The sequence below is a fragment of the Salmo trutta genome, chromosome 34 (genome assembly GCF_901001165.1).
Source record: "Salmo trutta chromosome 34, fSalTru1.1, whole genome shotgun sequence".
Taxonomy (NCBI): Eukaryota; Metazoa; Chordata; class Actinopteri; order Salmoniformes; family Salmonidae; genus Salmo; species Salmo trutta.
This window is the reverse complement of record NC_042990.1, coordinates 31,460,346-31,484,378: the sequence shown is the minus strand read 5'-3', so window position 1 is coordinate 31,484,378 and position 24,033 is coordinate 31,460,346. Positions and strand designations below refer to the sequence as shown.

Below are 24,033 nucleotides of genomic sequence, written 5' to 3'. Positions count from 1 at the left end.
TTGCCACCAGGGAGGCCCCTGTGTACAGAACACTCTGACAGAGCTCGTTAACAGAGCAGACAGCTGTCTGCGAGCCTTAGGCCCCTAGGGGTCAATTCCAGGACAGGATGACCATGGGCCTTATAAAGTCTTCTGCCCTATCCAGACTAACCCAGCCCCAGATCGACCTCGTCACCACCCCCTAGGATGGAACTCAACATATGCTGAATTCCAAGTCATCCCCTAGCTAGCAAACTACCTCTAGACACTTCCTGTTGGTATGATAATGTACGATAATTGGTTGGGTGAAATCTTCACTGAATGGCTTATTTTATTTATTTATTAGTGATAGACAACAATACATGTTTAAAAAAACAAAAGAGTGTGCAGGTGTGGTTGGAAGCCCAAGGGCTTATATGAAACCACACCACTATGCATAGTCACTTTACCCCTACCTACATGTACCAAGGACTAACCTGTACCCCCGCACATTGACTCAGTACCAGTACCCCCTGTAAATAGACTCGTTATTTTATTGTCTTACTTTTAATTAAATGTTTTACTTAAGTTTATTTAGTAAATATTTTGTAACTCTATTTCTTGAACTGCTGTGTTGGTTAAGGGCTTGTAAGCATTTCACGGTAAGGTCTACACCTGTTGTATTCGGCACATGTGACAAAACATGTTATTTGCTGATTCTATTTGAATTGATCAGTAATCACATTTTTTTATATATATATTTGTTTTGATTCAATGTGTGTGTGCGTGTGAGAGTTAGCCTATATGGAGGAGATTACTGAGTAGTTTTCGTCAGGCTGACTCCCAGTCTTCTCTTACACATCAATCCGATCCTTTCAGACCTACGCAAGACAAGTATAGGGAGAAGGATGGTTTCCTCTCTCAATCACATATTCGTAGCTTTGGATAAACTTACACTGTGCCACACTGTGTACATACTTAACGACATTCCCTATAGGATCTGAACTATCTCCCTGACTGATAACTACGTGAAGGATCTGAACTATCTCCCTGACTGATAACTACCTGAAGGATATGAACTATCTCCCTGACTGATAACTACCTGAAGGATCTGAACTATCTCCCTGACTGATAACTACCTGAAGGATCTGCTCTATCTCAATGACAGTTTAGATCCTTCAGGTAGTTATCAATCTCCCTGACTGATAACTACCTGAAGCAGATGGCTTATATCCTGCATTGATGTAAAATTCTACATTTCCCTTGCCCTGGAGTAGCTAGACGCATTGATACCCTCTCCATAGAACCTCTCCCTTAAATGTGTTTCCTTTGAATTGATGTGTTCCCCCCACGGGGCCCGTGGATTTCGGAGAGATGGTGTAGACTGCCTACTGTATTTATTCGCACGCACGCACACACACACACACCACCAGTCTGTTTGGCAGTAGCTGTTGTTGTAGAGAATGGCTGCTGTTGTATAGGGAGGTGGGGGTGGTGTTGAGGCCCTATTCTCCCGCAGCGAAATTGGCAGCTTTGACACATCGTTGGCCGAGGCTCATCTCTTAGTTAATTATTTGTCTGCTGTATGATTGTCATCCACATTCTCATGCTCTGACTGTAAAGGAGGAAAATATCTCTCTAAGTCCTAGTATTCCTTAAGATTCCTAGTAGTCCTAGTATTCCTTAAGATTCCTAGTAGTCCTAGTATTCCTTAAGATTCCTAGTATTCCTCGTAGTATTTGTCCAAGTAGTCCTAGTATTCCTCCAAGTAGTCCTAGTATTCCTCCAAGTAGTCCTAGTATTCCTCCAAGTAGTCCTAGTATTCCTCCTAGCTGTCCTAGTATTCCTCCAAGTAGTCCTAGTATTCCCCCTAGTAGTCCTAGTATTCCTCGTAGTAGTCTTAGTATTCCTCCTAGGAGTTCTCCTAGTATTCCTCCAAAACCTAGTAATCCTCCTAGGAGTGCTAGTATTCCTCATAGTATTCCTCCTAGTAGTCCTAGAATTCCTCCTAATCCTAGTATTCCTCCTAGTAGTCCTCCTAGTCCTCCTAGTAGTCCTAGTATTCCTCCTAATCCTAGTAGTCCTCCTAGTAGTCCTAGTATTCCTCCTAATCCTAGTAGTCCTCCTAGTAGTCATAGTAGTCCTCCTAGTAGTCATAGTATTGCTCCTAGTATTCCTCCTAGTCCTCCTAGTAGTCCTAGTAGTCCTCAGTTGGTTGAGCATGGTGTTTGCAACGCCAGGGTTGTGGGTTCGATTCCCACGGGGGACCAGTATGGGGAAAAAAATTTAAATGAAAAAATAAAAATATGTATGAAATGTATGCATTCACTACTGTAAGTCGCTCTGGATAAGAGCGTCTGCTAAATGACTAAAATGTAAATGTAGTATTCCTCCTAGTATTCCTCCTAGTAGTCACAGTAGTCCTCCTATTCCTCCTCGTAGTCCTCCTATTCCTCCTAGTATTCCTCTTAATTGTCCTAGTATTCCTCTTAATTGTCCTAGTATTCCTCTAAGCAGTCCTACTATTCCTCCTAGCAGTCCTACTATTCCTCCTAGCAGTCCTAGTATTCCTCCTAGTAGTCATAGTATTCCTCCTAGTAGTCATAGTATTCCTCCTAGTATTCCTCCTAATCCTAGTATTCCTCCTAGTATTCTTCCTAGTAGTCCTAGTATTCCTCTTAGTAGTCACAGTAGTCCCTGTATTCCTCCTAGTAGTCCTCCTAGTATTCCTCCTAGTTTTCCTAGTATTCCTCCTAGTAGTCCTAGTTATTCCTCCTAGTCCTACTATTCCTCCTATCAGTCTTCCTAGTAGTCCTAGTACTCCTCCTAATACTCCTCTTAGTAGTCCTACTATTCCTTAGGATTCCTATTATTGCATGTATTTGTCCTAGTATTCCTGTAGATTCCTAGTATTCTTCCTAGTATTCCTGTAGATTCCTAATAGTCCTCGTAGTATTCCTCGTAGTATTCCTACTATTCATGTAGATTCCTAGTATTCCTAGTACTTCTAGTATTCCTTCTAGTATTATTGTATATTCTTAGTTGGACCTAGTATTCCTGTAGATTCCTAGTATAACCTCCTAGTATTCCTGTAGATTCCTAGTTTTCCTCTCAGTATTCCTGAAGATCCTTGTATTCCTGTAGATTCCTGGTATTCCTCCTAGTATTCCTGTAGATTCTTAGTATTCCTCCTAGTATTCCCCTTAGTTTTTCTAGTCCTACTATTCCTGTAGATTCCTAGTATTCCTGTAGATTCGTAGTAGGACCTAGTATTCCTAGTTTTCCTGTAGATTCCTAGTATTCCTCTTAGTATTTCTAGTACGCCTAGTATTCCTGTAGATTCCTAGTATTCCTCCTAGTGTTCTTGTAGATTCCTAGTCGGACCTAGTATTGCTGTAGATTCCTAGTATACCTCCAGATCCTAGTAATCCTAGTATTCCTCCTAGTATTCCTGTTGATCCTAGTATTCTTCCTAGTGTTCCTGTAGATTCCAAGTATTCCTCCTAGTATTCCTGTAGATTCCTAGTTTTCCTAGTGTTCCTCCTAGTATTCCTCCTAATATTCCTGTAGAATCTTTGTATTCCTGTAGATTCCTAGTATTCCTCCTAGTACTCCTGTAGATTCCTAGTATTCCTGTAGATTCTTAGTATTCCTCCTAGTATTCCCCTTAGTTTTTCTAGTCCTACTATTCCTGTAGATTCCTAGTATTCCTGTAGATTCGTAGTAGGACCTAGTATTCCTAGTTTTCCTGTAGATTCCTAGTATTCCTCTTAGTATTTCTAGTACGCCTAGTATTCCTGTAGATTCCTAGTATTCCTCCTAGTGTTCTTGTAGATTCCTAGTCGGACCTAGTTTTCCTGTAGATTCCTAGTATTCCTCTTAGTATTTCTAGTACGCCTAGTATTCCTGTAGATTCCTAGTATTCCTCCTAGTGTTCTTGTAGATTCCTAGTCGGACCTAGTATTGCTGTAGATTCCTAGTATACCTCCAGATCCTAGTAATCCTAGTATTCCTCCTAGTATTCCTGTTGATCCTAGTATTCTTCCTAGTGTTCCTGTAGATTCCAAGTATTCCTCCTAGTATTTCTGTAGATTCCTAGTTTTCCTAGTGTTCCTCCTAGTATTCCTCCTAATATTCCTGTAGAATCTTTGTATTCCTGTAGATTCCTAGTATTCCTCCTAGTACACCTGTAGATTCCTAGTATTCCTGTAGATTCTTAGTATTCCTCCTTGTATTCCTCTTAGTATTTCTAGTACTCCTCATAGTATTCCTCATCATATTCCTAGTATTCCTACTATTCCTGTAGATTCCTAGTATTCCTCCTAGTAGTCCTAGTATTTCAGTAAATTCCTAGTATTATTCCTAGTACTCTTAGTATTACTTCTAGTATTCCTAGTACTTGTATTCCTGTAGATTGCTATTATTTCTCTTAGTATTATTGTGGATCTTGTTTTACAATCTAATGTATTATAGTAACATGACAGTTACCATTACTGTTGGGATCTCACTGCTTTTCATAAAATGGAATGTATATATAGTGGACTCTTTTGTACATAGCACATAGCTAGGCCTATATACAGCTTGTTAACTGACTACCTGAGTGCCGAGTTTCGTTCAAGTGAGAAACTGATTTATGATATGTTGGGTGCATAGACGTGTGTGTGTGTGTGTGTGTGTGTGTGTGTGTGTGTGTGTGTGCGCGTGCATCTCTAACTTTTCCTCGTTGAAGTAGCTAAGTCAAAGCTGAAAGGAGGGTGGGGGGGAGGAGGACTGTCAAGTGCAAGTGTTGGCTCAGGAGATTATTATTTAATTTAATTTTGGGGGGGGTCAAGGTGAGGAGGGGGATTATTTAAGACGCTCTTTGGTGCTTTTGGAAGATGGGCAGGGACTCTGCTCTTCTAGCTTCAGGGTGAAGCTGGTTCTGCCATTGGGGTGCCAGGAGAGAGAAGAGCTTGGACTGGGCTGAGCGGGAGTTGCAAAGAGACCAGAGGCAGGCAGAATGGAGTGCTCGGGTTGGGGTGTTGGGTTTGAGCACAGCCTGAAGGTAGGGATGGCCAGGTCCTCACAATACACAATAGACAAACATCTGGTCCCAAAGTGATTATGGATTGATCGAGGACCATCAGGATGGATTGATCGAGGACCATCAGGATGGATTGATCCAGGTCTATCAGGATGGATTGATCCAGGACCATCAGGATGGATTGATCCAGGACCATCAGGATGGATTGATCCAGGACTATAAAGAGGAAGGGGCCGGCAGTATGGATTCATCCAGGACTATCAAGAGGAGGAAGTGGCCGGCAGTATGGATTGAGGAAGAGGGGCCAGCCAGCAGTGTGCTTTGAGCCTCAGGACAGTAAGTGTTATTGACCAGGGCTCCTCCTGGGCTCCAGTTCTGTCTGCTTCCCAAATGACACCCTATTCCCTACACAGTGCACTACTTTTGGGGAATAGGGTGTTATTATACTATCCACTATATAGGGGATAGGATGTTATTTGGGACGAAGACAGTCTTTAAATAGCCACCATGTTTACTTAGCTGCTTGATGTACATCACCACTGTCTGTCTCCCCTTAACGACCTATACAAATCTAATTTGGTGCAATACTGGTAAAGTAGTCTGGCTGTATTGTATGAAATCACTACTTGGGGCTGATGTTGGGCCGTTTAGGTGATGAGAGAAATTATAGAACTTAAGCTCAGTGTGAACTATTATGGCAAATAATTTTCTTGCTCGTTAGAGGCCTGATCGGGATTTGATTAGATTTTGTGTATGGCTGCTTTTGATTTGATTGTACTGGTGACACAGTAGTGCTGCAACTTTAGAGTTCATGTGTGTAGGCCTATCTCCCAAACTGAAGTGGAACAATCTCAAGTTAATTTCCTTATGAAGATTTTTCAAGTAGTTTTTATTTTATTTTTCAGCAACACACACACACACACACACACACACACTGGCAGCAGAACAGTAATCATCAGATTGCCGTGTGTTTACCCTCATTAACGAGAAGGGAGACCATGTTTAATTTCTATCTAATTAGTTACTTCCTGCCATCGCCAACACACTGACAGTTGCATCCTAGTCGGCTTAGTGTAGCTGTCCACTGAGGTGATGCCTCCGCCGCCCAAGAGTCCTCTTCCTCACTCCCTGTCTCTCTGGCAGGCTTATGAACCTGACAATGTTGCCTCTCAAACCCTCAAAGAATAGGATTATTCCATGATAAAAATAAAAACATTCAGTAAGTAGCTGAAATGGGGAGAACCCCAATCTCCTGCAGGTAGTTGTAGGCTAAGTGACATGTACCGACAGGTAGTTGTATAGGACAAGTGACACGTACCGACAGGTAGTTGTATAGGACAAAAGACATGTACCGACAGGATGTTGTATAGGACAAGTGACACGTACCGACAGGATGTTGTATAGGACAAGTGACACGTACTGACAGGATGTTGTATAGGACAAGTGACACGTACCGACAGGATGTTGTATAGGACAAGTGACACCTACCGGCAGGTAGTTGTATAGGACAAGTAACATGTACCGACAGGTAGTTGTATAGGACAAGTGACACCTACCGACAGGACGTTGTATAGGACAAGTGACACGTACCGACAGGATGTTGTATAGGACAAGTGACATGTACCGACAGGTAGTTGTATAGGACAAGTGACATGTACCGACAGGTAGTTGTATAGGACAAGTGACATGTACCGACAGGTAGTTGTATAGGACAAGTGACACCTACCGACAGGACGTTGTATAGGACAAGTGACACGTACCGGCAGGACGTTGTATAGGACAAGTGAGACGTACCGACAGGATGTTGTATAGGACAAGACACATGTACCGACAGGATGTTGTATAGGACAAGTGACACGTACCGACAGGATGTTGTATAGGACAAGTAACACGTACCGGCAGGATGTTGTATTGGACAAGTAACATGTACCGACAGGTAGTTGTATAGGACAAGTGCCATGTACCGACAAGTAGTTGTATAGGACAAGTGACACGTACCGACAGGTAGTTGTATAGGACAAGTGACACGTACCGACAGGTAGTTGTATAGGACAAGTGACATGTACCGACAGGTAGTTGTATAGGACAAGTGACATGTACCGACAGGTAGTTGTATAGGACAAGTGTCACGTACCGGCAGGACGTTGTTTAGGCTAAGTGACACCTACCGGCAGGACGTTGTTTAGGCTAAGTGACACCTACCGACAGGACGTTGTTTAGGCTAAGTGACACCTACCGGCAGGACGTTGTTTAGGCTAAGTGACACCTACCGACAGGACGTTGTTTAGGCTAAGTGACACCTACCGACAGGACGTTGTTTAGGCTAAGTGACACCTACCGGCAGGACGTTGTTTAGGCTAAGTGACACGTACCGACAGGACGCTGTTTAGGCTAAGTGACACCTACCGGCAGGACGTTGTTTAGGCTAAGTGACACCTACCGACAGGACGTTGTTTAGGCTAAGTGACACCTACCGACAGGACGTTGTTTAGGCTAAGTGACACCTACCGGCAGGACGTTGTTTAGGCTAAGTGACACCTACCGACAGGACGTTGTTTAGGCTAAGTGACACCTACCGGCAGGACGTTGTTTAGGCTAAGTGACACCTACCGGCAGGACGTTGTTTAGGCTGTGACACCTACCGGCAGGACGTTGTTTAGGCTAAGTGACACGTACCGGCAGGACGTTGTTTAGGCTAAGTGACACCTACCGACAGGATGTTGTATAGGACAAGTGACACGTACCGGCAGGACGTTGTTTAGGCTAAGTGACACGTACCGGCAGGACGTTGTATAGGACAAGTGACACGTACCGACAGGTAGTTGTTGTATAGGACAAGAAAAATGTACCGACAGGTAGTTGTATAGGACAAGTGACATGTACCGACAGGTAGTTGTATAGGACAAGTAACACGTACCGACAGGTAGTTGTATAGGACAAAAGACATGTACCGACAGGATGTTGTATAGGACAAGTAACACGTACCGACAGGATGTTGTATAGGACAAGTGACACGTACTGACAGGATGTTGTATAGGACAAGTGACACGTACCGACAGGATGTTGTATAGGACAAGTGACACGTACCGGCAGGTAGTTGTATAGGACAAGTAACATGTACCGACAGGATGTTGTATAGGACAAGTAACATGTACCGACAGGATGTTGTATAGGACAAGTGACATGTACCGACAGGTAGTTGTATAGGACAAGTGACACCTACCGACAGGACGTTGTATAGGACAAGTGACACGTACCGACAGGTAGTTGTTGTATAGGACAAGTGACATGTACCGACAGGTAGTTGTATAGGACAAGTAACATGTACCGACAAGTAGTTGTATAGGACAAGTGACACGTACCGACAGGTAGTTGTATAGGACAAGTGACATGTACCGACAGGATGTTGTATAGGACAAGTTACACGTACCGGCAGGACGTTGTATAGGACAAGTGACACGTACCGACAGGATGTTGTATAGGACAAGTGACATGTACCGACAGGATGTTGTATAGGACAAGTGACACGTACCGACAGGATGCTGTATAGGACAAGTAACATGTACCGACAGGATGTTGTATAGGACAAGACACATGTACCGACAGGATGTTGTATAGGACAAGTGACACCTACCGGCAGGACGTTGTTTAGGCTGTGACACCTACCGGCAGGACGTTGTTTAGGCTAAGTGACACGTACCGGCAGGACGTTGTTTAGGCTAAGTGACACCTACCGACAGGATGTTGTATAGGACAAGACACATGTACCGACAGGATGTTGTATAGGACAAGACACATGTACCGACAGGATGTTGTATAGGACAAGTGACACGTACCGACAGGATGTTGTATAGGACAAGTAACACGTACCGGCAGGATGTTGTATAGGACAAGTAACATGTACCGACAAGTAGTTGTATAGGACAAGTGACACGTACCGACAGGTAGTTGTATAGGACAAGTAACATGTACCGACAGGTAGTTGTATAGGACAAGTGACATGTACCGACAGGTAGTTGTATAGGACAAGTGACATGTACCGACAGGTAGTTGTATAGGACAAGTGACATGTACCGACAGGTAGTTGTATAGGACAAGTGTCACGTACCGGCAGGACGTTGTTTAGGCTAAGTGACACCTACCGACAGGACGTTGTTTAGGCTAATTGACACCTACCGACAGGACGTTGTTTAGGCTAAGTGACACCTACCGGCAGGACGTTGTTTAGGCTAAGTGACACCTACCGACAGGACGTTGTTTAGGCTAAGTGACACCTACCGGCAGGACGTTGTTTAGGCTAAGTGACACGTACCGACAGGACGCTGTTTAGGCTAAGTGACACCTACCGGCAGGACGTTGTTTAGGCTAAGTGACACCTACCGACAGGACGCTGTTTAGGCTAAGTGACACCTACCGGCAGGACGTTGTTTAGGCTAAGTGACACGTACCGACAGGACGCTGTTTAGGCTAAGTGACACCTACCGGCAGGACGTTGTTTAGGCTAAGTGACACCTACCGACAGGACGTTGTTTAGGCTAAGTGACACCTACCGACAGGACGTTGTTTAGGCTAAGTGACACCTACCGGCAGGACGTTGTTTAGGCTAAGTGACACCTACCGGCAGGACGTTGTTTAGGCTGTGACACCTACCGGCAGGACGTTGTTTAGGCTAAGTGACACGTACCGGCAGGACGTTGTTTAGGCTAAGTGACACCTACCGACAGGATGTTGTATAGGACAAGTGACACGTACCGGCAGGACGTTGTTTAGGCTAAGTGACACGTACCGGCAGGACGTTGTATAGGACAAGTGACACGTACCGACAGGTAGTTGTTGTATAGGACAAGTGAAATGTACCGACAGGTAGTTGTATAGGACAAGTGACATGTACCGACAGGTAGTTGTATAGGACAAGTAACATGTACCGACAGGTAGTTGTATAGGACAAGTGCCATGTACCGACAGGATGTTGTATAGGACAAGTGACATGTACCGACAGGTAGTTGTATAGGACAAGTGACATGTACCGACAGGTAGTTGTATAGGACAAGTGACATGTACCGACAGGTAGTTGTATAGGACAAGTGACACCTACCGACAGGACGTTGTATAGGACAAGTTACACGTACCGGCAGGACGTTGTATAGGACAAGTAACACGTACCGACAGGATGTTGTATAGGACAAGTGACATGTACCGACAGGATGTTGTATAGGACAAGACACATGTACCGACAGGATGTTGTATAGGACAAGTGACACGTACCGACAGGATGTTGTATAGGACAAGTGACACGTACCGGCAGGACGTTGTATAGGACAAGTGACACGTACCGGCAGGACGTTGTATAGGACAAGTGAGACGTACCGACAGGATGTTGTATAGGACAAGACATATGTACCGACAGGATGTTGTATAGGACAAGTGACACGTACCGACAGGATGTTGTATAGGACAAGTAACACGTACCGGCAGGATGTTGTATTGGACAAGTAACATGTACCGACAGGTAGTTGTATAGGACAAGTGCCATGTACCGACAAGTAGTTGTATAGGACAAGTGACACGTACCGACAGGTAGTTGTTTAGGACAAGTGACATGTACCGACAGGTAGTTGTATAGGACAAGTGACATGTACCGACAGGTAGTTGTATAGGACAAGTGACATGTACCGACAGGTAGTTGTATAGGACAAGTGACATGTACCGACAGGTAGTTGTATAGGACAAGTGTCACGTACCGGCAGGACGTTGTTTAGGCTAAGTGACACCTACCGACAGGACGTTGTTTAGGCTAAGTGACACCTACCGACAGGACGTTGTTTAGGCTAAGTGACACCTACCGGCAGGACGTTGTTTAGGCTAAGTGACACCTACCGACAGGACGTTGTTTAGGCTAAGTGACACCTACCGACAGGACGTTGTTTAGGCTAAGTGACACCTACCGGCAGGACGTTGTTTAGGCTAAGTGACACGTACCGACAGGACGCTGTTTAGGCTAAGTGACACCTACCGGCAGGACGTTGTTTAGGCTAAGTGACACCTACTGACAGGACGTTGTTTAGGCTAAGTGACACCTACCGACAGGACGTTGTTTAGGCTAAGTGACACCTACCGGCAGGACGTTGTTTAGGCTAAGTGACACCTACCGACAGGACGTTGTTTAGGCTAAGTGACACCTACCGGCAGGACGTTGTTTAGGCTAAGTGACACCTACCGGCAGGACGTTGTTTAGGCTGTGACACCTACCGGCAGGACCTTGTTTAGGCTAAGTGACACGTACCGGCAGGACGTTGTTTAGGCTAAGTGACACCTACCGACAGGATGTTGTATAGGACAAGTGACACGTACCGGCGGGACGTTGTTTAGGCTAAGTGACACGTACCGGCAGGACGTTGTATAGGACAAGTGACACGTACCGACAGGTAGTTGTTGTATAGGACAAGTGAAATGTACCGACAGGTAGTTGTATAGGACAAGTGACATGTACCGACAGGTAGTTGTATAGGACAAGTAACATGTACCGACAGGTAGTTGTGTAGGACAAGTGACATGTACCGGCAGGATGTTGTATAGGACAAGTGACATGTACCGACAGGTAGTTGTATAGGACAAGTGACATGTACCGACAGGTAGTTGTATAGGACAAGTGACATGTACCGACAGGTAGTTGTATAGGACAAGTGACACCTACCGACAGGACGTTGTATAGGACAAGTGACACGTACCGGCAGGACGTTGTATAGGACAAGTGAGACGTACCGACAGGATGTTGTATAGGACAAGACACATGTACCGACAGGATGTTGTATAGGACAAGTGACACGTACCGACAGGATGTTGTATAGGACAAGTAACACGTACCGGCAGGATGTTGTATTGGACAAGTAACATGTACCGACAGGTAGTTGTATAGGACAAGTGCCATGTACCGACAAGTAGTTGTATAGGACAAGTGACACGTACCGACAGGTAGTTGTATAGGACAAGTGACATGTACCGACAGGTAGTTGTATAGGACAAGTGACATGTACCGACAGGTAGTTGTATAGGACAAGTGACATGTACCGACAGGTAGTTGTATAGGACAAGTGACATGTACCGACAGGTAGTTGTATAGGACAAGTGTCACGTACCGGCAGGACGTTGTTTAGGCTAAGTGACACCTACCGGCAGGACGTTGTTTAGGCTAAGTGACACCTACCGACAGGACGTTGTTTAGGCTAAGTGACACCTACCGGCAGGACGTTGTTTAGGCTAAGTGACACCTACCGACAGGACGTTGTTTAGGCTAAGTGACACCTACCGACAGGACGTTGTTTAGGCTAAGTGACACCTACCGGCAGGACGTTGTTTAGGCTAAGTGACACGTACCGACAGGACGCTTTTTAGGCTAAGTGACACCTACCGGCAGGACGTTGTTTAGGCTAAGTGACACCTACTGACAGGACGTTGTTTAGGCTAAGTGACACCTACCGACAGGACGTTGTTTAGGCTAAGTGACACCTACCGGCAGGACGTTGTTTAGGCTAAGTGACACCTACCGACAGGACGTTGTTTAGGCTAAGTGACACCTACCGGCAGGACGTTGTTTAGGCTAAGTGACACCTACCGGCAGGACGTTGTTTAGGCTGTGACACCTACCGGCAGGACGTTGTTTAGGCTAAGTGACACGTACCGGCAGGACGTTGTTTAGGCTAAGTGACACCTACCGACAGGATGTTGTATAGGACAAGTGACACGTACTGGCAGGACGTTGTTTAGGCTAAGTGACACGTACCGGCAGGACGTTGTATAGGACAAGTGACACGTACCGACAGGTAGTTGTTGTATAGGACAAGTGAAATGTACCGACAGGTAGTTGTATAGGACAAGTGACATGTACCGACAGGTAGTTGTATAGGACAAGTAACATGTACCGACAGGTAGTTGTATAGGACAAGTGACATGTACCGACAGGATGTTGTATAGGACAAGTGACATGTACCAACAGGTAGTTGTATAGGACAAGTGACATGTACCGACAGGTAGTTGTATAGGACAAGTGACATGTACCGACAGGTAGTTGTATAGGACAAGTGACACCTACCGACAGGACGTTGTATAGGACAAGTGACACGTACCGGCAGGACGTTGTATAGGACAAGTGAGACGTACCGACAGGATGTTGTATAGGACAAGACACATGTACCGACAGGATGTTGTATAGGACAAGTGACACGTACCGACAGGATGTTGTATAGGACAAGTAACACGTACCGGCAGGATGTTGTATTGGACAAGTAACATGTACCGACAGGTAGTTGTATAGGACAAGTGCCATGTACCGACAAGTAGTTGTATAGGACAAGTGACACGTACCGACAGGTAGTTGTTTAGGACAAGTGAAATGTACCGACAGGTAGTTGTATAGGACAAGTGACATGTACCGACAGGTAGTTGTATAGGACAAGTGACATGTACCGACAGGTAGTTGTATAGGACAAGTGACATGTACCGACAGGTAGTTGTATAGGACAAGTGTCACGTACCGGCAGGACGTTGTTTAGGCTAAGTGACACCTACCGACAGGACGTTGTTTAGGCTAAGTGACACCTACCGACAGGACGTTGTTTAGGCTAAGTGACACCTACCGGCAGGACGTTGTTTAGGCTAAGTGACACCTACCGACAGGACGTTGTTTAGGCTAAGTGACACCTACCGACAGGACGTTGTTTAGGCTAAGTGACACCTACCGGCAGGACATGGTTTAGGCTAAGTGACACGTACCGACAGGACGCTGTTTAGGCTAAGTGACACCTACCGGCAGGACGTTGTTTAGGCTAAGTGACACCTACAGACAGGACGTTGTTTAGGCTAAGTGACACCTACCGACAGGACGTTGTTTAGGCTAAGTGACACCTACCGGCAGGACGTTGTTTAGGCTAAGTGACACCTACCGACAGGACGTTGTTTAGGCTAAGTGACACCTACCGGCAGGACGTTGTTTAGGCTAAGTGACACCTACCGGCAGGACGTTGTTTAGGCTGTGACACCTACCGGCAGGACGTTGTTTAGGCTAAGTGACACGTACCGGCAGGACGTTGTTTAGGCTAAGTGACACCTACCGACAGGTAGTTGTATAGGACAAGTGACACGTACCGGCAGGACGTTGTTTAGGCTAAGTGACACGTACCGGCAGGACGTTGTTTAGGCTAAGTGACACCTACCGACAGGACGTTGTTTAGGCTAAGTGACACGTACCGGTGGGTGTTACCACTACACCACCACGGCTCTACACAAAATGTTCCTTTACACCTCAATTAGTTGACATAGAAACTTCTCTGTCAGCGTATATGATTGAGATAAATGTTAGGAAGCTGCACTGGTATAGGCTAACTTATCGCCCACTGTTTCTCTCCAGCTCGAGGATTGGTTGATTTTGAATTTGATATGATTGCCTTAGCTTTTTAAACCCCTAACTGCAGCTGGTGAAGAACACTTACACTAGGCAGTGTCCAAAAACGCAGACACTAGGCAGTGTCCAAAAACGCTGACACTAGGCAGTGTCCAAAAACGCAGACACTAGGCAGTGTCCAAAAACGCAGACACTAGGCAGTGTCCAGAAACGCTGACACTAGGCAGTGTCCAAAAACGCTGACACTAGGCAGTGTCCAAAAACGCAGACACTAGGCAGTGTCCAAAAACGCAGACACTAGGCAGTGTCCAAAAACGCAACGCAGACACTAGGCAGTGTCCAAAAACGCAGACACTAGGCAGTGTCCAAAAACGCTGATACTAGGCAGTGTCCAAAAACGCTGACAATAGGCAGTGTCCAAAAACGCTGACACTAGGCAGTGTCCAAAAACGCTGACACTAGGCAGTGTCCAAAAACGCTGACACTAGGCAGTGTCCAAAAACGCTGACACTAGGCAGTGTCCAAAAACGCTGACACTAGGCAGTGTCCAAAAATGCTGACACTAGGCAGTGTCCAAAAACGCTGATACTAGGCAGTGTCCAAAAACGCTGATACTAGGCAGTGTCCAAAAACGCTGACACTAGGCAGTGTCCAAAAACGCTGATACTAGGCAGTGTCCAAAAACGCTGACACTAGGCAGTGTCCAAAAACGCTGACACTAGGCAGTGTCTAAACACCGCACTACTGTTTTATGCCCTATCCCATAGAGCTCTGGTCAAAAGTAGTGCACTCTATAGAGAATAGGGTTCCATTTCCGACTTCTACTGAGCAGTTTTGGCTGATTGACAGCTCTATCTTTTGGCTCTCAGCTAAAATGCATGAGGCGTGTGGCCGGATAATTGGGCTATTAACTCTGCTCTGCATACCAGTCAATTACATGTGAATTATACCTCGCTGTTTGGCTCTGTCAGATCACAGGTGATTGGAGGGCTAATCTCTGGTCATGTGGGCGGCTGCAGGTGGTTGGGTCTTTTCCACACATCTGCTTTTTCCTGGTTTGGATGTTTTTTTTGTAGACAGATAGATTTATTGTGTTTGAGTGAGGAGGAGAATTGTCTCTGTACCAGGGATGAGCATTCTTTCTGGATCTTTCTGGTTTTGTGCTGTGAGTGAAGTAAATTACCACTCTCACTGAACTGCTGCTGAGCACAGATAATGTACATTTTACACACAAACTGTATCATCATAAACAGAAACTGTTTTTGCTCTCTGTTACCCCTTAGAGGTAATCTATAACCCCCTTAGAGGTAATCTATAACCCCCTTAGAGGTAATCTATAACCCCCTTAGAGGTAATCTATAACCCCCTTAGAGGTAATATATCACATCATAGAGGTAATAGTATTTTTTTTATTTTATTAAAATAAATATGGTTGTTGATTTCAGAGGCCCTCTCTCACTCTCTCCATCTCACATTCCTTAATTCAGTCACTATGTCTCTCACGCACACGCTCATACACATAGTTGATCAAACGAGTGAACGAGCACAGCAGTTGAACATCTGTTCAGAGCTTTAGTTAGTCCCCTTACCCAACCTAGTCAACACCCCACCCCGTCCACCCCGTCCACCCCGTCCACCCCGTCCTCCCCGTCCTCCCCGTCCACCCCGTCCTCCCCGTCCGCCCCGTCCTCCCCGTCCTCCCCGTCCGCCCCGTCCACCCCGTCCTCCCCGTCCACCCCGTCCATACAACAAGGTCTCAACGCCCCCTCAGTGTGGAGCTGGATATCGAACTGGCTCTGGAACCTCATGTTCCTAGCTGTGTGTGTGTGTGTGTGTGTGTGTGTGTGTGTGTGTGTGTGTGTGTGTGTGTGTGTGTGTGTGTGTGTGTGTGTGTGTGTGTGTGTGTGTGTGTGTGTGTGTGTGTGTGTGTGTTTGTGTGTTTGTGTCTATATATATTTGTGTGTGTGTATTTGTATGTGTTCTAGGGCTGGGACGATACCAGTACTCACACATACACACATACTTACACAACACACATTCACACAACACACGCACACACTATATACACCCATACACACACATGCGCACACGTGCATACTGATGCCACACAGTCACACTTTCAAACTCGCCACATACACTGGTGCTACTGCTCCACATACACTGGTGCTACTGCTCCACATACACTGGTGCTACTGCTCCACATACACTGCTGCTACTGCTCCACATACACTGCTGCTACTGCCCCACATACACTGCTGCTACTGCCCCACATACATTGCTGCTACTGCTCCACATACACTGCTGCTACTGCCCCACATACACTGCTGCTACTGCTCCACATACACTGCTGCTACTGCTCCACATACACTGCTGCTACTGCTCCACATACACTCCTGCTACTGCTCCACATACACTGCTGCTACTGCTCCACATACACTGCTGCTACTGCTCCACATACACTGCTGCTACTGCTGTTACTGCTGCTACTGCTCCACATACACTGCTGCTACTGCTCCACATACACTGCTGCTACTGCTCCACATACACTGCTGCTACTGCTGTTACTGCTGCTACTGCTCCACATACACTGCTGCTACTGCTGTTACTGCTGCTACTGCTCCACATACACTGCTGCTACTGCGCCACATACACTACTGCTACCGCTCCACATACACTGCTGCTACTGCTCCACATACACTGCTGCTACTGCTCCACATACACTGCTGCTACTGCTCCACATACACTGCTGCTACTGCCCCACATACACTGCTGCTACTGCTCCACATACACTGCTGCTACTGCTCCACATACACTGCTGCTACTGCCCCACATACACTGCTGCTACTGCTCCACATACACTGCTGCTACTGCCCCACATACACTGCTGCTACTGCTCCACATACACTGCTGCTACTGCCCCACATACACTGCTGCTACTGCTCCACATACACTGCTGCTACTGCTCCACATACACTGCTGCTACTGCTCCACATACACTGCTGCTACTGCTCCACATACACTGCTGCTACTGCTCCACATACACTGCTGCTACTGCCCCACATGCAGTGGTTGCTCTACTAAAAGGTTTGCGATTCTGCTGCGGGACTTAGAGGTAATTTATGGTAGCGCACGGTACCCTGCGTCACCACTTCATTGCTCCAGACCAGCACAAGGGGAAGTTAAGGACTTATTATGCTTTTGGGTCCTACTGTGTCTCTAACTGACAATGAATGAGCGACATAAACCAAAATAGAATCTGATAATTGTGCACGACTTCAGTATTACGTACTAAAACTGTTGTTACACTAAGGTTTTTATTATTTTATTTTGGTTTTATTGTAGTACTGTAGGCCACTCCCGACCGGTCACGTCGTACAGCGCCTGAGTGGCGCAGCAGTCTAAGACACTGCATAGCAGTGTTGCTACAGATGCTGGTTCAATGCCTGTGACTGGGAGACCCATGAGATGATTGTACGTTTTTGGTTTCTCTCTCTCTCTCTAAAAACAGAAATAAATAATTCTAAATAACAAACTGGCTTTATTTACAAATTAGTAACAATGTCTCACCCCATGTTCAAGAATGGCCTAAACCTCATGTAGCCTAGCCCAAAGGCCTATATGTTTTGGTAAGGTTTATGTCACAACTAAAGTGGACAAATAACTTCTTAAAATGTATCACATTAATCGGATTTACAATGGGTGTAGAAGATAATTTTCATGATAAAAGCATTACTCGCATAATCACATTTGCAGATTTCATAATGATGTTTTCCGCTAATGGAGCATTCGCACTTATAGCCTACTACCATGTGTGCATTGCTGTGCGATTAATGTGAAGAAATAGCCTAACAGTTTATCAACATTTTAAGCTAAACCTTCTGGTCTGTTGCGTCAGCCTCATTGCGTAAAAAAATTATTTTTGATGCTAGAGGTTGTGTTAATTTGGGATCTAACGCATCCCACAACTGTCCCAGACTATGTTTGGAATATTTATTTCTCGCACAGAATAGGTTGACTTTTGTACTATGGGGAATAGTAGATTGACATAGGCTTTTGCTTTTGCTATTCGTTAGGCCTACTCATCTTTTTGGCTGACAAAAAGTAAATGTGGACAGTTCTTCCAATATCTTCAATATACACCTCGGAATTGGATATGGACGCATGCAGTTGCGTCCCCGGAGTGTCTGTCTTCACTTGTAGCCTGTGAGAAAGACCCGATCACGTGATCGAGAGCCATGTGAGAGCCATTTGGCATAGCCAGATCAGGACCTAACATAAGGACAACTCAGAGTATGCTATTCTGTTCTTCTGAAATAGACTACATTTTCTTCATGTCATGTTTCTTTAAAGCTGTCTAAAATAAATTGATTTATTTGTATTTATTTTTTTATTTCACCTTTATTTAACCAGGTAGGCAAGTTGAGAACAAGTTCTCATTTACAATTGCGACCTGGTCAAGATAAAGCAAAGCAGTTCGACAACATACAACAACACAGAGTTACACATGGAGTAAAAACAAACATACAGTCAATAATACAGTAGAAAAATAAGTCTATATACAATGTGAGCAAATGAGGGGAGATAAGGGAGGTAAAGGCAAAAAGGCATGGTGGGAAAGTAAATACAATATAGCAAGTAAAACACTGGAATGGTAGATTTGTAGTAGAAGAAAGTGAAAGTAGAATAGAAATAATGGGGTGCAAAGGAGCAAAATAAATAAATAAATACAGTAGGGGAAGAGGTAGATGTTTGGGCTAAATTATAGATGGGCTATGTACAGGTGCAGTAATCTGTGAGCTGCTCTGACAGCTGGTGCTTAAAGCTAGTGAGGGAGATAAGTGTTTCCAGTTTCAGAGATTTTTGTAGTTCGTTCCAGTCATTGGCAGCAGAGAATTGGAAGGAGAGACGGCCAAAGGAGGAATTGGCTTTGGGGGTGACCAGAGAGATATACCTGCTGGAGCGTGTGCTACAGGTGGGTGCTGCTATGGTGACCAGTGAGCGGAGATAAGGGGGGACTTTACCTAGCAGGGTCTTGTAGATGACCTGGAGCCAGTGGGTTTGGCGACGAGTATGAAGCAAGGGCCAGCCAACGAGAGCGTACAGGTCGCAGTGGTGGGTAGTATATGGGGCTTTGGTGACAAAACGGATGGCACTGTGATAGACTGCATATAGTTTGTTGAGCAGAGTATTGGAGGCTATTTTGTAAATGACATTGCCGAAGTCGAGGATCGGTAGGATGGTCAGTTTTACGAGGGTATGTTTGGCAGCATGAGTGAAGGATGCTTTGTTGCGAAATAGGAAGCCAATTCTAGATTTAACTTTTGATTGGAGATGTTTGATGTGAGTCTGGAAGGAGAGTTTACAGTCTAACCAGACACCTAGGTATTTGTAGTTGTCCACATATTCTAAGTCAGAACCATCCAGAGTAGTGATGCTGGACGGGCGGGCAGGTGCAGGCAGCGATCGGTTGAAGAGCATGCATTTAGTTTTACTTGTATTTAAGAGCAGTTGGAGGCCACGGAAGGAGAGTTGTATGGCATTGAAGCTCGTCTGGAGGGTTGTTAACACCAGAAGTATACAGAATGGTGTCGTCTGCGTAGAGGTGGATCAGAGACTCACCAGCAGCAAGAGCGACATCATTGATGTATACAGAGAAAAGAGTTGGCCCAAGAATTGAACCCTGTGGCACCCCCATAGAGACTGCCAGAGGTCCGGACAACAGGGCCTCCGATTTGACACACTGAACTCTATCAGAGAAGTAGTTGGTAAACCAGGCGAGGCAATCATTTGAGAAACCAAGGCTATTGAGTCTGCCGATGAGGATGTGGTGATTGACAGAGTCGAAAGCTTTGGCCAGGTCAATGAATATGGCAGCACAGTATTGTTTCTTATCAATGGCGGTTACGATATCGTTTAGGACCTTGAGCGTGGCTGAGGTGCACCCATGACCAGCTCTGAAACCAGATTGCATAGCGGAGAAGGTGCGGTGGGATTCGAAATGGTCGGTAATCTGTTTGTTGACTTGGCTTTCGAAGACCTTAGAAAGGCAGGGTAGGATAGATATAGGTCTGTAGCAGTTTGGGTCAAGAGTGTCTCCTCCTTTGAAGAGGGGGATGACAGCAGCTGCTTTCCAATCTTTGGGAATCTCAGACGACACGAAAGAGAGGTTGAACAGGCTAGTAATAGGGTTTGCAACAATTTCGGCAGATAATTTTAGAAAGAAAGGGTCCAAATTGTCTAGCCCGGCTGATTTGTAGGGGTCCAGATTTTGCAGCTCTTTCAGAACATCAGCTGAATGGATTTGGGAGAAGGAGAAAGGGGGAAGGCTTGGGCGAGTAGCTGTGGGGGGTGCAGTGCAGTTGACTGCGGTAGGGGTAGCCAGGTGGAAAGCATGGCCAGCCGTAGAAAAATCCTTATTGAAATTCTCAATTATAGTGGATTTATCGGTGGTGACAGAGTTTCCTATCCTCAGTGCAGTGGGCAGCTGGGAAGGTTGTGAAGGTGTAGGCTATATTAGATGGATTTATTACACTTTTTAAAATGTAGATGTTCCCTAACTGTGTTTATGTTAATTGACGGTAAATTACCATGAGACCGACAGTTATAGGCTTGACAATCACCGGCTGACAAAATTTCATGACAGCCACAGCCCTACATGAGAGCACCAGCTGTTCTGGACGACTGTGTGATCACGCTCTCCGTAGCCGATGTGAGCAAGACCTTTAAACAGATCAACATTCACAAGGCCTCAGGGCCAGATGGATTACCAGGACGTGTACACAAAGCATGCGTGGACCAACTGGCCAGTGTCTTCACTGACATTTTCAACCTCTCCCTGACCGAGTCTGTAATACCTGCATGTTTCAAGCAGATCACCATAGTCCCTGTGCCCAAGAAGTGAAGGTAACCTGCCGAAATCCCTGATCAACGACGAGATAGCCTATAGGGACAAGGTCAGAGACCTGGCAGTGTGGTGCCAGGACAACAACCTCTCCCCCTAATCTAGCTAGCTTGTTAGCATTATAAAGTTAGCTTGCCTGCCTCATAGGTAACGTTAGCTAACCTGCCTCAGTTTATCAAATGATAACTGCCTACATAAACAGCATAACATTATCTAACGTCGTTAGCTAAGTTACATCAGAGGTCATTATATTCCAGTATCTCGGATTATACTCACCACCAACGGTCGTTGCACACCAAGCTGGCATTACTGGTGCAGACTTGGGGACCGACAAACTCAAGCACCTATTCCGCATACTAGCTAGGGTCCTTCAGTAGGGCATGCATACCATAGAACTTTGGCTGTGGAGGCATGGTCAATCCATATAGTGATCATTTGAACGTGTTGGTGGTGATGAAACAACGGCGCCCCATTCAATGAAGGGCAGCGGAGGGGCGATTTTCACGTGGAGCTTGGCAAGATGGGGCATGATTTGTTGACATAATTGTAATTCAAATCCAACCTTAATTTACTTGTGACGCACTGAGGTTCCAAACTCCGCTTTAGATAAGACTGACTTTGTGACCAAAATGATCCTATTTACACTTTGTAGTCAATTTCAGACACTAGAATAAATGTTTCAGACTCATATGCCACATATGCTATTTTCAAAGGGATTAGTTGCATTTTAGAGGCAGTCACTCTTTAAGGACTATAGTTACAGTGTCGTGGACGAATTAGAATTAGTTGGGTAACATAGGAAATTAAGATGTTTTATTAGTATAATATGCTTATTTGAGGTACTTGTCATTAGAAAGTGTCCATTGGACTCTGGTGTCTTTTCAGTTGCACGTCTACCTTAGCTGGGGCTCAGACACTTGGGGCCCAGAGAGGGGAGAGGTCAGACTTGTCGTCATGGGAATGTGTCTTTACCTATTTCTTAAACCATGTGAAGGGATGCATGATTAATGGGGAACCAATGACTTGTCTCCACAATGTCTGTGAGCAAGTCACTCCCTCCTTTTCTTTATTGTGGGGAGGATTATGGCAGTGTCTGGACCCTTGTATGTCCTCTCTTAGATCTCACACTTATCCTGTGATAATATATGGCCTAGAGGCTCACTCCCCAGTGAGCCTGTCCAGGAGTGGGGTCAAGAGGAGGTTTGCTTGAGATGGGAGTATCTAGAGTTGACAATTGATATATGCCATTGGATGAAATAGTTCTGTTCAATACCGTACCAGGGAGGGACGGTTCTAAGGAGACCAGATACTGGGCTATATAATGAACCCTGTTGACATAGCAGTTACTGTCTGATGTGTTTTATGGATATCTGTCATACAAAACGTAACTTTTGTGAACTGTTACTAAGTATCTGTGGTTTGTCAATGTACGTTGAAGGGGGTATCGTTGCTATAAAAGATCCCTGTAGCAATTCTGTAATCACCTTCCTGGTTCATTAGAGAGAATGCATTATTGAAGGTCAAGAACTTTTGCAAAAGTATCTTAAGTATTAAAGATGTAGTTTAACTCGGACTGGTGTGTTTGTAACTCCTCATTTGGTAATGCGGAAATTAGCCAACACAACAGGCATCCAAGCCAGCTATTCTTTCTCCATGCTCTACCATAGTACGATAAGTGTGTTTCTCACTTGGGATGGCGTTTACAAGCATCTGACTGGGTTTCTTTTTCTTGTCCTCCTCTCTCTGTAGGTTTCCAAAAAGGTTGCCGATCTTATCCTGGAAAAACAGCCATCCTACATCAAGGTATGCTTTCTGTATTTTTTCCTTCCTCTCTTCCTCCTTTCTTTCCATTGTACGTTTTAAGTTTCACCCAGACTCAGCCTGTGTTTAAATTCTTCTTGTAAGTATATCACATTCTGTAATTTCCCTATGACTCATCTCACACAGATAAATGTAGGCTTATTTAGGTTTGCCGTTTCTTTCAGAACACTGACTGCACACATCATAGTATGGTGATTTATATTCGCTGATTAATATCTACTGTCAATCAGTCATAACAAAGGAGGTAATGGGGAATTTATTGGCGTTACCATGGCAACGGAATATATCCTACGACCGACTGCATTCGTTCTATAAGTAAAACGTCTGTTCAGTACCAGCCGCTATCTCAATCTATATAAATCTTATCAGGGCCGATTGTCTGTCGTGACTGGCAGATGTGAGAGTGAGCCTGTGTCCCCCTCGATAAAGAAATCACTTCCTGGGTGTTTGGATCAAAGCCACAGCCAAGGAGAGGAGGGAGAGGAGAGGAAAGTAGAGTAAGAGGAGAGAAAACAGAGAGGGTATCCATCCCAGGCTCCTGCTCATCTCTGATCCTTCATATGAGCTCTTTGAGATGTGTCTAAGCTATTCACAGTCGGACAGGAGACATATTTGATCAGGCGCATGGAGATTTAGACCTCTCAGGCCATGCACCACAGATTAATGGTTTAGTTAGTGTGTGGATATGTATGAGCACTGACGAGAGACTGTGGTCACATCCCAATTGGCACCCTATTCCCATGTACTTTTGACCAGAGCCCTTCAAATGGATGGATAGCCCACATAGTTAGGTTAGCAGTCAGTTGGGGTCTATTCCAGTTAAATTACGAATTGAATCGAAAATGTGTTTCATGTATAAAAAAATCACCTGTTAGTTTTCTGTGTGAATGTTTGAAGTCATGACTTGAATTGCTCATCACATCCTGAACTGAT

General features: G+C 45.2%; 1 pseudogene; it reads left to right on the top strand.

The window, feature by feature from the left end:
* The window catches only part of LOC115174021 (syndetin-like), a 274,337-nt pseudogene that overhangs the window by 23,340 nt on the left and 226,964 nt on the right, over positions 1–24,033 (top strand).